This window comes from Eucalyptus grandis, chromosome 6 (assembly GCF_016545825.1).
Source record: "Eucalyptus grandis isolate ANBG69807.140 chromosome 6, ASM1654582v1, whole genome shotgun sequence".
NCBI lineage: Eukaryota > Viridiplantae > Streptophyta > Magnoliopsida > Myrtales > Myrtaceae > Eucalyptus > Eucalyptus grandis.
In genome coordinates this window covers 18,532,398-18,546,777 of record NC_052617.1, presented here as the reverse complement: position 1 = coordinate 18,546,777, position 14,380 = coordinate 18,532,398, and positions in this window count along the sequence as shown.

Sequence of the window (14,380 nt, the reverse complement as noted above, 5' to 3'; positions counted from 1 at the left end):
CCTATGGAATAAGGAGTTAAACCGGTAGCTAAGGAAAGAGAAATTCTTGATAATCTTGGGAGATATAGAAGATTAATAGGTAAGCTGACTTATCTCACAATTACTTAGCCAAACATTGCATTTCTAGTTAGTGTGGTAAGCCAATTTCTGTCTTCCCCTCATACATTTCACTGGAATGCAGTTATTCATATCTTGAAGTACTTGAAGAAGGCGGGAAATGAACTGTTTACCCAAACCATGGATATAGCAGAGTTGAAGAATTCTCTGATGCTGATTTTGGGCAAGGTCTCCAGATGATAGAAAATATCATTGGCCATTGTACATTGGTCGGAGGAAATCTAGTGTCATGGAAGAGTAAAAAACAAAGTATTGTTGCCTACTCCATTGCTAAGTTCTAATATACAACCATGACACAAGTGACATGTGATTTAGTATGGATTCAGCAGCAATTGACTAAATTAGGATTTAAAACTTCGGTTCTCATGTCTCTATGGGCTGATAATCTATCCCTGTGGTGTGATAATAAGGCAGCGGTACATATAGATTCCAACCCTGTGTTTCATAAGAAAACGAAACAAATTGAGGTTGATTATCATTTTATTCGATAAAAGTTGTAGAGTGAAATGATTATTCCTAGTCACATTAGGACTAAACTTTTAGGTGATGAGATGATAGAATATATTTATAACAAGCTGGGCATGATTAATGTCTATGCTCCAGCTTAAGGGGGAATGTTAGAGATATTTAGATACTTGGAGATATTTAAGGTATTTCCTTTTATTTTCTGTTTTTTATATTGATTATGGGTACCTGATCTGACATCCTTAAATTGTCATCTATTTAAGCCTACAATAGTATCCATGTACTCTTTTTAGGTTTTGGACCTATCTGTTACATTTTATTATTATTCGCAAAGTAATTTTGGTAACCCTACAATCTATTCATGTTTCAAGGTTATTTTGATTCACCCGAATTCATTGTTGGTTATGCAACATGCAGGGTCTTGTAATGGGGGCCAGCAGGATAGAAGTGAACTTGAGGAGATTACCTGTAGCTGCACTGAAGAATTTAGAGAAAAGAATTGTGATAATTCTCAATAATTTCGTACCAAGATTACAAAGCTATTTATAGGACTTCTACAAGTACTAACTAGGAAAAAACAGATCTGTAAAATACAGCTATAATCCCACAAATCAAGGGATACTAATAAATCATTTCCTAACTAATTATTTACAGCTATTTCCTAATAATTAGGACCCAAAAAATCAGGATTGAATATTCCTAATAATCAAATCCTAAAAATCAAGATAATTCAACACTCCCCCTCAAGCTAAGGAATAGATGTCTTCCATTCCCAGCTTGGAGATTATTTCATGAAAGATCCCACCATTAAGTCTTTTGATTAGCACATCAGCTAGTTGATCTTCGAAAGGTATGTAGGACATGCAGATCAACCCATATTCTACTTTTCTTTGATGAAATGCCTATCAATTTCAATATGCTTCGTCCTATCATGCTGTACATAATTATGAGCAATATTAATTGATGATTTATTGTCACAATACAGCTTCATAGGACCCTCCCACTTGATTTTCAAGTCTTCTAGGATGATTTTAAGCCATAATAGCTCACATATTCCTTGGGCCATTGCTCGAAATTCTTATTCAACACTTGATCTTGCAACTACATTCTATTTTTTACTCCGCCAAGAAATGTGCAATAACCAAATGTTGACCTTCTATCCACCATGGATCCTGCATAGTCAGCATCGGTATAAGCTTCGGTATAAGCTTGCAGCATCAGTTTTTGATTTCTTCTGAATAGGAATCTTTTTCCGGGACTTCCTTTTAAATAATGTAGCACTCTATTGATGGCTTGTAAGTGTGATTCTCTTGGGTCATGCATAAATTGACTAATCACACTTACTGAATAGGCAATATCAGGTCTAGTATGAGCCAAATAGATAAGTTTCCCAACCAATTTTTGATACATTTCTCGATCTACAGCAGGTTCTTCCTTTGCATCTCCAAGCTTTTTATTAGGCTCAATAGGTGTGGCTACTAGTTTACAACCAAGTTTTCCAATTTCCTTCAAGAGATCAGTCACATACTTCTGTTGTGAGACAAAAATTCCCTGTCTAGAGTAAGAAACTTCAATGCCAAGAAAGTATTTGAGTCTTCATAGCTCTTTTATTTCAAACTCTTTAATCAAACATTGCTTTAGCTGATGTTTCTCCTCATCATCGTCACCTGTGACAATAATATCATTGACGTACACTAGAAGTGCTGTCACTCTTCCTCTTGTCGAATGCTTAATGAAGAGAGTGATCACCTTGGCTTTGTTTGTAGCCTGAAGCTTTCATAACTCTGGAAAATCTCCCAAACCAGGCTCTAGGTGATTGCTTGAGCCCATATAGTGCTTTCCGTAATCTACATGCTTTGTTTGTTGTTGTTTCTCCTTCAAATCCCAGCGGAATACTCATGTAGATCTCTTCTTCTAGGTCTCTATGTAAGAATGCATTCTTCACATCATACTGCTGAAGTTGCCAATTAAAATGAGCTGCCAAAGAGAATAGAATTCTCACAGTGTTCATTTTTGCCACCGGAGCGAATGTCTCCTGATAATATACTCCTTAAGTCTGAGTATAACCCTTTGCCACCAATCGTGCTTTATATCTCTCAAGAGAACCATCAGCTTTGTATTTCAAGGTAAAAACCCATTTGCAGCCCACAAGATTCTTTCTTTTAGGTTTTTCAACAATCTCCCAAGTCTGGTTTTTTTCTAGTGCATCCATTTCTTCTCTCATTGCATTCCTCCATTCTTCTTTAGATAATGCCTCAGATAAAGTATTTGGAATAGAAAAGGTGTTTAGACTCACAATGAAATTTTTATGAGATGGTGATAGGCGGTCAAGTGACACATAGTGAGATAGTGGATATAAGGGTCGCTTTGTACATTCTCTAGTACCTTTTCTAACAACAATGAGAAGATGCGAGTCATTTTCAGGCATATCAATTGACTGTTTATGCAAAGGAGAGTCATAACTTACCGGAAATTCATTTGCAAAACTCGGATAGGAATCTTGAACTTGTGTTTGGTCTGGAACAGTTGTCTTTCTTAAGTATACCTGAGGAAATCTCATAGAGTCATAAATACGAGGAGATATGGGAGTGGACTCTTGTTCCGGAATAGGCTCAATCGTAGAGAGTGAGTCCGGGATTAAAGTAGCACGAACTGATTCATCATAAACTGATTCATGAGGAGCCCGTTGATTAGAGTTGGAGGCTGATTAGTCAGGAGTTGATTGATTAGGGATTGGTTGATCAGAAGTGGGAGCTCGGATTGGAATATTATTAGGAGGTAAGTCAAGATTAAGGACCTCAAAGTCTTTATCTTCAACTAATGACTTCTCCCCCTGAAGATAAGATTGTGGAAAGTAAGGTTTGTTTTCTACAAATGTAACATCAACTGAAATATAGGTTTTTCGAGAAGGAGGATGATAACATTTATACCCCTTTTGTGTAGCGGAGTAACCAAGAAAGACACACTTGATTGCTCTAGGATCTAGTTTTCCCCTTTGCTGATTATGAACATGTACAAAAGAGGTGCAACCGAAGACTCTAGGTATGAGATTATTTGTTGTCCTGAAATGTGGATAAAAGCTAGAAAGAACTGCCATAGGAGTTTTGAAATCTAATACTCTTGATGGCAATCTATTAATCATGTATGTAGATGTAAGGACAGCTTCCCCCCAATAAGACTTAGGGACATTTTCATGAAACAACAATGCTCGAGTAGTGTTGAGCAAATGACTATTTTTTCCTTTCAGCCACCCCATTTTGCTGTGGTGTATTTACACAAGATGACTCATGGATTATCCCTTCCTTTTGGAAATAAGTTGACAATATCTGATTAAAGTAATCTTTAGCATTATCTGATCTAAAGTTCTTAATTTTAACTCCAAACTGATTTTGAACCATAGAATTAAAATTAGGAACAATACTACTTACATCAGATTTGTGTTTGAGTAAGAATATCCATGTGACCCTAGTGCAATCATCGATTAAAGAAACAAACCATTGAGCCCCCGAGATATTTGGAATTGTGGAAGGTCCCCAAATGTCACTGTGAATCAAATCAAAAGGATGAGAACTTCTTTTGTTGTTTATAGGAAAAGATACACGGGTGTGCTTAGCAAATTCACAAGTATCACATTGGAATTGACTCATATCTAATCCTTTAAACAAAAAAGGAAACATGATATTTAAGACACGAAAAGATGGATGACCAAAACGAAAATGGTAAAGCCAAATGACATCCTTATTTGAAGCACTAAGAAATGACAAGGGTGAATTGTTCATGACTCCTTTTGAAATCCTCGACGTCTCAAGATAGTACAACCCATTCTTTTCCTTAGCAAGTCCAATCTTCCTCTCCGAATCTTGTTCCTGAAAAACACAGTAGGTAGGGTAAAAAATTGCATAACATTTGAGCTCATTGGTGAGCCTTTGTATGGAGACTAGGTTGGCTGATAATTTTGGCACATGGAGGACATCTTTTAGAGTAAGAATAGGCGTAACATAAATATCACCAACTCCTACAACAGTGGCCAAAGAACCATCTGCCACCCCTATTTTTCTATTGCTTGGACAAGGGGTGTAGGTACTAAAAAAATGTGAAGTGTGAGTCATGTGATCAGTGACACCTGAGTCTATTATCCAAGCTTCACTTGAAAGTTTTTCTGAGGCATTTAAACTAAAAGAGAATGGAGACTTACCTGAGAGTGCTAAGGAACATGCACCAGAGGGTTTATCAAGAGACCCTAAAAGCCCTTTAATTCTTTCTATTTCCTCACTGCTGAAGGATTCTTTCACCTGTCCTTCACCTTGACTGATTTGCTAGTTGGTCTATTCAATTAGATGAGCCTGGGGCCTTGGCTGTCCTCCTTTGTTTCCCCACTCTCGGCTTGAGGTTGCTGGTTTGCCATTCAGTTTCCAGCAACATTCTTTGGTATGCCTTGGCTTCTTATAGGTACACTACAAACTGTCTCGATTATCCCTCCATGTAGACCTCGAAGCATCCACCTTTCCTCTTTCTTGTGTTGACGCATTTCGAGTTACTAATGCTGAGCCTTCCACAACTTGAGGCTCTAGCATTATTCCCCTTCGACTTTCTTCTGCCTAGATTAGAGAGATTGTCTCTTCCAAAGAAGGGATTTCTTCTTTTCCAAGTATTTGAATTCTAACTTGGTCAAATTCAGAATTAAGACCTGCCAAGAATCATATACTCGATCCTTTTCAATGAAGGTTTTTAGAGTTGCAGCATCATCTGCACACTTCATCTCAAATTCTCGATAATGATCGAGTTCTTGCCATAGATTTTGAAGGGAATTGGCATATTCTGTCACCGTTTTGCTCCCTTGTTTTGTTGCACTTGTCTTTACCTTGATTTCATATACTTGTGCTGCATCTCGAGCCTTCGAATAAGTCCTGGGAATAGAATCCCAAATCTCCTTTGCAGTTTTGAGAAACATACATGTATCACTTATGGCCGGATCCACTGAATCCCAAAGCCATGACATGATCATTGAATCTGCCTCATCCCATGCGTTGAACGTGGGATCTTCTGGTGTTGGACCTGTTCCGAGAAGATGGCCGAGTCCTCCTTTACCCTTCAAATAGGTCTTGATGAATTGTGACCATTTGAGATAATTCTTTTCATTCAGCCTCTAAGTTGCTCTCACATTTTGTAGATCTCCAGTCATATGGTTGGTGTTGGCCTCCTCATTTTGACCCGAAGTATCTCCAATCAATTTTCTCTCTGACATGGATAATTTCAGGCACAAAGAAAGTACTTGGAAAGGAAGAGCAAAAGAAAACAGAAGCAATAAAGACTGCTGCAAGTGAATGAGGTTTTAGGGTAAAAGGAAAAATCGGGACAAGTTTAGAAGCAAAGAGGGAAAAATATAGCTAAAGGGATCACAACAATGACAGTTGCGATCAGATTGTTAAGGACAAAGACAAATCCAGCAATGAAGGCTGTGATTGGAAGATTATTGCATCAATGAAGGATGCACTGCAACATTATCCCAGAAAAATGAGCCTAATGCTCTGATACCATGAAGAATTTAGAGAAAAGAATTGTGATAATTCTCAATAATTTCGTACCAGGATTACAAAGCTATTTATAGGACTTCTACAAGTACTAACTAGAAAAAAACAGATCTGTAAAATACAGTTATAATCCCACAAATCAAGGGATACTAATAAATCATTTCCTAACTAATTATTTACAGCTATTTCCTAATAATTAGGACCCAAAAAATCAGGATTGAATATTCCTAATAATCAGATCCTAAAAATCAGGATAATTCAACATGCACTTGAGCAAGAGAATCAAGCGAAACTTGCTAATGTATGTCTTCCGTCTGAAACCAGGCTGGTCATTGTTCTCTGCCTTTATCCATTGTCAATTGAGCAAACTTTGTTTTTGGTGTCTTTGTCACGAATGAATTCTGAGTAGTTTGCTCTGATAGATCTGCATTACGAGGGTGTGCAAACTAAGCTAACTAGGAGAGAAAACCCAAGATATAATGAGCAATCAAAGATGAAGAAAAGATTAGTTGACTGGATTTTGGTCAGAGCTAACATAGTTCCTCTTGAGAATGCAAACTTTGTTTTGGGAAGGAAAAAGTTATGACTCTTGAGCATAGGAGCTAGCCTCATTTAAAAGTTAAGCAACTTACATGAAACGATTAGTGTTGGATGACTCCAAATAAGAAGGTTGGTGCTTGGATGAAGGGAATGAAGGTTCTTTGAACAAGTTCTCAATACAAAGTTTGGTGACTTTTATTGTGACTGTCGGAAATGACCAACATGAATCTCTTTATTGGTAGTCATATGGCTGTTACTTTGTCCTTCTTTGTCCTTCTGTAGTTTTTTTTTTTTAAATCGTAATCAATGATTGCTTCATTTTGACCTTAGTGGGTGCAAGATCCTTTCAGTCACCCCAGAGGGTGTAACTGTTTGTTGCCTCTACCAAAAGAAAAGGCGAGATGATTAAATTGAAATATATTGAGGTTCCAAACAAGTGCTCAATCTAGAAATTAGTGACCAGTTCAAGTATATGTACTACAATTCACCTCTATCAACTTATTCTCCTAGGAGATGATTAGTTTAGGGCGACTTAGGCCCCGTTTGTTAACGTTCTTTATTTCTGTTTATAAACAAAATTTCTGTTTTTTTGTTCCAGGAAACAAAAAAAGAACATAAACGCGTTTGTTTGCGTTTTTGTTTCAAATTTATTTTTTTGTTCCCAGAAACATATTTGGAACAAACAAGAAAAATGTGTTTCTTGTTTCGGAACAAAATTTAAGAACAAATTTTTCCTATCTTCTCTTTTCTTTTCTCTTTTTTTTTCTTCTTTTCTTTTTCTTTTTTCTTTGGTCGGTCACCGGCCTCGGCCATGGCCGGCGATCGGCCGTCGAGGGCCGACGATCTCACCGGAGCGTCGCCGGCCCCCGGCGACCTCGCGAAGCGTCGCCGGCGCGGGAGCTCACCCAGCCAAGGCGAGGCTTGGCCTCGCCGGGGGATGGCAAGCCCGAGCTCGCCCAGCCAAGGCAAGACTTGGCCTCGCCGGGATGACGAGCCCGAGCTTGCCCATCCAAGGCGAGGCTCGGCCTCACCGAGGACGGCGAGCCTCACCATGGCTGGGTGAGGCGACGGCCATAGCCGGCGACCGGCCAAAAAGAAAAAAAAAAAAAGAAAAAAAAAATAAAAAAAATAAAAGAAAATTATTAAAAAATTAAAATAAACAAAAAAGAACAGAAATTTACCAAACGTGTTTATGTTCATTTTTATTCCGGAACAAGTTTACCAAACGCATTTTTTTGTTCAAAAATTGTTCCCCGGAACATAAACACTTTTTTCTATTTATGTTCCCTGGAACAATTTTTAAATAGAAATGTTACTAAACGTGTTCTTAGTATTTTTTGTAATAGTTAGTCTAATGTATGTTTCGTTCAGGTGTGCTCTGTTGTTTATCTAGTTAGTGACTTTCTCAGTTCTACTCTTTATTGTTCTTTGAAGTGCTAGATCCATCTCTTTACTTTTACAATGCTGTTGTCATGTCGGCTTTGCAGTACATTGCTACCTTAGGAGAACAACTGGAGCAGCTGGCGGAGGAGAGAACCCCAGATAGGTTGCCGAGGTCCTTAGCATGTCCTTTGGATCTCTGTCATTTACTGTTGTCTTTGAATGAGATGAGCATTGGATCTTGGATTTTTCATCTTTGTAAATCGGACTGCATAGACATTTTTTTGTGCTTTCTGGTTATGGACCCTCTGGCATGAGTTCGCTGGCTCACATTGCTTCTTATTTTCATTCAGTGGGACTGCTTACATCAGAATACAGCAGGCAGAAGACTTTTCCCATCAACCGTTTAACCAATTAAATATTGCGAGCTATTCTGAATTTTTTGTTAATTAATTGTTTTTTAGAGTGGCTAGTCCTGTTTTTTTTCTTTTTTTCTTCTTTGTGAAAGGGAGGGAGAGGGAGAGAGGGATCAATTTCTTAGGTTTTGAACCTATCTGTTAGCCAGACATCGAGATAAACCTATTGAGATTAGTGTTTTGGGTGATATGTGCAGTGAGGAGTTTAATGTCTTACTCATAAAGCACAGTAAGTAGAGAATATATGCTCTTTGGGTCATCATGTGTATGTTGATGTTTCAATTCGTCTTGGAAATGCGAGAGGATTTGTGAATGGGTGAGTGATGACCTTCCATTGCTTTTGTCGCTTGTGGAAGCCTTTTTAGCTGTTGGTCTAAATTTTATCATCATTACTATGGCGGAATTCAGTGATGCATTAATGTTTTAATTAAATATAATTTTCTTGGGTGTTATACGCAAGCACAGGCTTGCATGTGCGCACACAAGCAAGCATGCCTTCATGGCTACATGCTTCAGAATTTTATGTCAGTTGCCATTCATTGCTTAGCAGTAGATGTGAGTATACGAAGTTTATAGCGACTCTGTTGGAAGACATCAAAATGAAATTTAACCTTTTCTTTATTGTATCTTTGAAGTGAATATGCTCGAAGTTGAATCAGCACTCATCAGATCTGCTGCCTTGATAATTGCATGGATTTGTTGGTGCAGAGTTCGAAAGGCAATGGTGATTGATTATTCTGAGAAGATTGAAGCAATTACAGCTAAGTTATCAGCTCCTTTTGTGAGTGCGCATGATGTTTAAATTTTTGTGCTGTTCTTCTATATTACAGCTGAGATTCAATTACTGCTGGTTTCCTGCATGTCTCCTGGACATGTTTGGTTTGGTCCATAGAGTTATATCACCTTTTCTCTTCCTGCAATTACTGAAAATTTTTAAAAGTTACTATCCGCACTTTCGTCTCTGTGATTGCTTTAAGTACAAGTCTATAAGCTGAAAATAAATGGATGGATTAAATCTGCTTTTCCCCTTCCAGATACGAACCTGGGTTTTGTGGTTCTCTTCATTTCATGGTTGTATCAGCGTCTGTTCGTGCTGTTGCGGATGGAACAGATTCTTTGAAGGCATGGGAACCCCTCTTAAACTTTTGCTCAGAATGAGTTATACCAGGTATTTGGCATACAGAATTAGAACAGTTCTTATGGATGAAGTCGAAGCCCCTTAGTACCTCGCTAGTTAGTTTTGTTTGATCATTTAGGAATACAAAATTGTGACAGAATTGATGGAGATGCATGATTGGCCCTCTAGTTTACAACGTTGGGACTTGTTTTTGATATTTTACATGTTCATGACCCCATTTAATATAGTGAGAACCAAAAAGGCATTGACTGGCGATGAGAGAGAGAGATTATACTAGATGGTTTCTAATTGCTGTGCATGCTGCAAATTTTTTAGCTTTACTTCTTGCAGGCGTCTATGATGTGCCTGTGGTGGTTGTCCACTCTTCTAATCCTTTTCAAGTGCACCTTTTAATTGAAAAGTTTGAGTTGCTTTCCGTCACGTATGAGGTTTCATGTGATCTCTGCTTTGCTTTCTCAGCATGATGTGCAAGAGCCTCAGGAGCCCTTTCTAGGAAGTTTTTTTTTTTTTTGGTAAGAGTAAGCAATATATTAATAGGGGTTAAATTGTACAACCAACACGGCTCCAAAAACTTAAACTCAAAATGAACAAGCTCATTAAGAGTGGAAGGAGGCCGCGGAAAAGCAACAAAACGACCAACAGACAGCCAATGGCAAACAAGCCTGGCAAAAATACCCAAGCAACCACCGATAAGCCTAAGTTAGACTACGCTCAGAGGAAGCGAAGATAATGGGGTCCACATCCCACGAGCGTTGCATCCGCCTGTTCCTGGGAGAGTCCTCAACATTCTTAAAAGTAAGGGCCTTATCCTTAACGACCTTGAGGAGATGCTTCTTCATGGCCGAAATAGATAATGACTCTCCCTTGAAGAGTATTGTTCATGTTCCTCCGGATGATGTGACACAGCGCCTCAAAGGAGAACCGAGCAACACACTTATAAAAATCCTTGTCGACAAGCAAGATAATGGCCCAATTGAGAGTCTTCTCCTAAGTCCTGTTGGTCCAGGGGAGATTGCATCTAGTAGTCTAGAAGAAGGCAATACTCGAGGTAATGTGACAACCAAAAAAGAGATGATTGATAGAATCAGGCACCTCATTGCAAAAAGGGCAGAAAGCAGCATTAATCCTACTATAAGACATGAGAAGAGACTGTATAGGCAACCTCCTCTTGGTGATGAGCCACAGGTTCAGTTGGCATCGAGGCAGGATGGCATTACTCTAAATGAAACAATGCCAATTGACTCTGGCCTTCTTCCGCCTTAAGGCCTCCCAAGCCAAGGCCACCGAGAACAAGCCTGTCGAGTCCTCCCTCCAATAGAACCGATCTTGGGTTCCAGACAAGGAAGGAAGCAGCGAACCCCAAGACTCAATTTCTGATTTAATAACTTGTCCATCCTCAGAGAAGAGATCGGCAATTAAAACCTGCCTAGAGAGACCGAAGCTATAGATGTGAGGATCCGTGAAATATAAATTCAAAGAACCCCTGGGATGCCAATTATCAAACCAGAGCGACGCTGATAAGCCATCGCCTAACCTCCAGCGGAAGCGAAGCCGGCGATCTGTCCTGAGTTGTAAGATTTTTTTCCACGCTCAAGAGCAGCAGGATGATTTTTTAACTAAGTTCTTGATTTTTAAGAAGGTCGAGTGGACCCACTTACACCATAACGACTCATTATCTGAAAATAAATTCCAAATATACTTGAGCATGGCCGCTTTATTGCACTCACACAATCTCTGGATACCAAGACCTCCCTCCACTTTAGGAAGGCATACATCTTCCCAGGAGACTTTGGCACCCCCGTGCTCAACTCAGGTCCTTTTCAAAGGAATTGTCTGAGAATACGCTCTATCTAGTCCAGTACGGCTGCAGGAAGAATAAAGACACTTGCCCAAAAAGCCTTAATGGCATGGAGGACTGACCTTATTAGCTGAAGTCGGCTAGCAAAGGAAAGAAACCGATGAGTCCAGGACTGTACCCTGGAGGTGATGTGCCTCACAAGCTCAACGCAATCTGCCTTCCGGAGCCTCGATGTGATTATTGGTACTCCAAGATATCGGACTGGAAGATTACCCTCAACAAAGCCAAGCTCTAGGAGGATTTGATTTCTTAAGGTCAACAGGCCTCCCGAGAGGAACACCTCGCTTTTCCTTGGGTTTGGGAGAAGTCCGCTCCAAGAAGAAAACATATGGAGACCATCCCTGAGAAGCTTCACGATTGGCAAGTGGCCCTCGCAAAACAGGAAGACATCATCCGCGAAGAACAAGTGCGTGAGGCAAGTAGACGTACATCTCCAGTAGAATCTGAAATCTGGCTATAGCGAGCACCTCCCAAGAATCCTAGAAAGCACATCCATAACCAACGTGAATAAGTAGGGAGAGATGAGGTCTCCCTGACGTAAGCCTCGCCCATTAGGGAAGAAACCATATAACTCCCCATTCAACGCGATGGAAAACCGAGGAGTCCTCACACAGGTCATGATGAGGTGAACCAATTGATCAAGAAATCGAAAAGCAAGTAATACACTCTCGAGAAGCTGTCAATCCACGGTATCATATGCCTTTCTGAAGTCGACTTTGATAGCACACTTGGGAGAATAGGATTCGACATGGAACCTAAAGAAAAGTTCTTGCACCAAGAGAATATTATCCCTGATTCGCCGTCCCTTGATGAAGGCACTCTGAGACGGATTGACAAGGTCTTTTAGGCTCCAACCCTATTCACCAACACTTTGGTAATAATCTTGTAAACTGTGTTGCAACAAACAATAGACCTGTAGTCATCAACGGTAGTTGCATTAGGAACTTTTGGAACCATGACCAAAATAGTGTTATTGATTTCCCTAAGAAGCCTCCCCGAGGTGAAAAAGTCTTTCACGACTTCCATGACCAGCTGACCCACCGTATCCCAATTCTCCTTGAAGAACTCAACCGTGAAGTCATCCGGACCTGGAGCCTTACCCTTGGCAAGGGAAAAAAGAGTATCGCGAATCTCTAGATTAGCCACAGGGCAAGCAAGAAAGGAAATCTGGTCATCATTCAACTGAGAGCGGATAACCTCTCGAATCTCCGATACCTGAGGGGTGTCCAGCTCCATCTTTGGCAAAAGGAGATCACGAAAATGCTCCACAAAATGTTGTTGGACCAGTTGAGGCTCAGTGATTTGGTTACCTGAGTAATCTACCACAGAGAGAATTTTGTTTCTTAGTAGTCTCTTACTAACATATTGATGAAAGAACTTTGTGTTCCGGTCACCTTCCTTGAGCCATCTTATACGAGCTTTCTGCCTAAAGAATGACTCTTCCTAAGACCTAAGCTCCACTAAAGTACGCCGCTGAACCCTCTCTAGGTCCGCGAGAACCATGCTGGTGGGGTCATTGAGGAGGCCAACTTGAGTTTGCTTTAAAGCTTCTCTCGCTTCAGTAGTCCTTCCGGAGATGTTGGCGAAGGAATCTCTATTCAACTACTTGAGCCAACCCTTCAATATTTTTAGTTTACGCACCAACCTAAATATAGGCACTCCATAACCCGGATTCTCCCAAACTTGCTTCACAATTGAGTCGAAGTCAGGGTGTTGCATCCAAAAGTCGAAGAACTTGAATGGTCTTTTCCGCAGGATCAAACTCCACCTTAACCACCATAGGTGAGTAGTCAGAAATCTCAAGCACAAGAAATAACGCTTCCGAAAAGGAAAAAACCTGGCTCCAACAAGGATTTACTAGGACTCTATCATTCTTCCTCATCTTTCGAGAGGGCCCTGAAGAAGTCAACCAAGTGTATCTAAACCCCACATAACGAAGGTCATCTAGCTCCGCCTAATCCAAACACTATCGAAATTCATTGAAGCACGGTAACCAAAGGTCCGAGCCACCTAATCTGTCCGAGGGATCCTTTATAGCATTAAAGTCTTCCAAAACAAGTCAAGGCACGTCCTACAAAGAAAAGCTTCTCGCCACAAAATCCTTCCAAAGAGATCGACAGTAGAAAAAGAATGCTCGGCATAAATAAAATAGATATAGCATGTCACTCTGGTCTCCAACCAGCAAAGCTTCCCAAGAATTATCTAGTCCGAGACCGATAAAACTTCAAAGAAAACCACAGTAGGATCCCAATCAACCCAAATCTTACCCCATTAGAGTACTTACAATTAGCACGCCAGCACCAATTTGAAATCAAATTCCCAGAGATGGCATTAAAGAGGTTGTGAAAATTTTAGTCTCAACTACCCCGATCAAAGCCAACCGGTTTGTCAAGACAAAGTTCCTCACTTCTACTTGCTTAAGAGGGGTACCAAGCCCCCTAATGTTCTAGCAACCTATGCACATATATATTCATAAGAAGAAGGCAAGAGCATTACCTCCTTTTAGAGGAGCTATGCCTAGTAGAAGGCGGGGCTGTTCGGACCGTCGAAGGAGGAGGATCCGGGGCAAGATCAAACAGCTTGTACTAGTATAGTCGAAGGAAGAGGCTCCAACGTCTCGGCATGCCTCTTATCCTCTACAAATGCTTTCAGTGAAGGGACAGGGGAGAGGAGATCATCCTCCAAAAAGAGATGTCTCTGAGCTCCCTACAACCTCTGGGCGGGCCACCGCAGTGTCTACTAGCACCAAAGTGGTGATAGCTTTAGCCGAAATAGTTGGAACAATATCAACCTGCTCCGAAATAATCAAAGGTCCCCTAGGGGGCCTGCGTGAATATGTGCCAGGCAATCTCTTCTCTACAGCCGCAGTCTTGAGCTTCAAAGACCTCTCTCATTCGCTCGGACTAACCGACCTGGGTGGCGTCCCCTCCAAAGT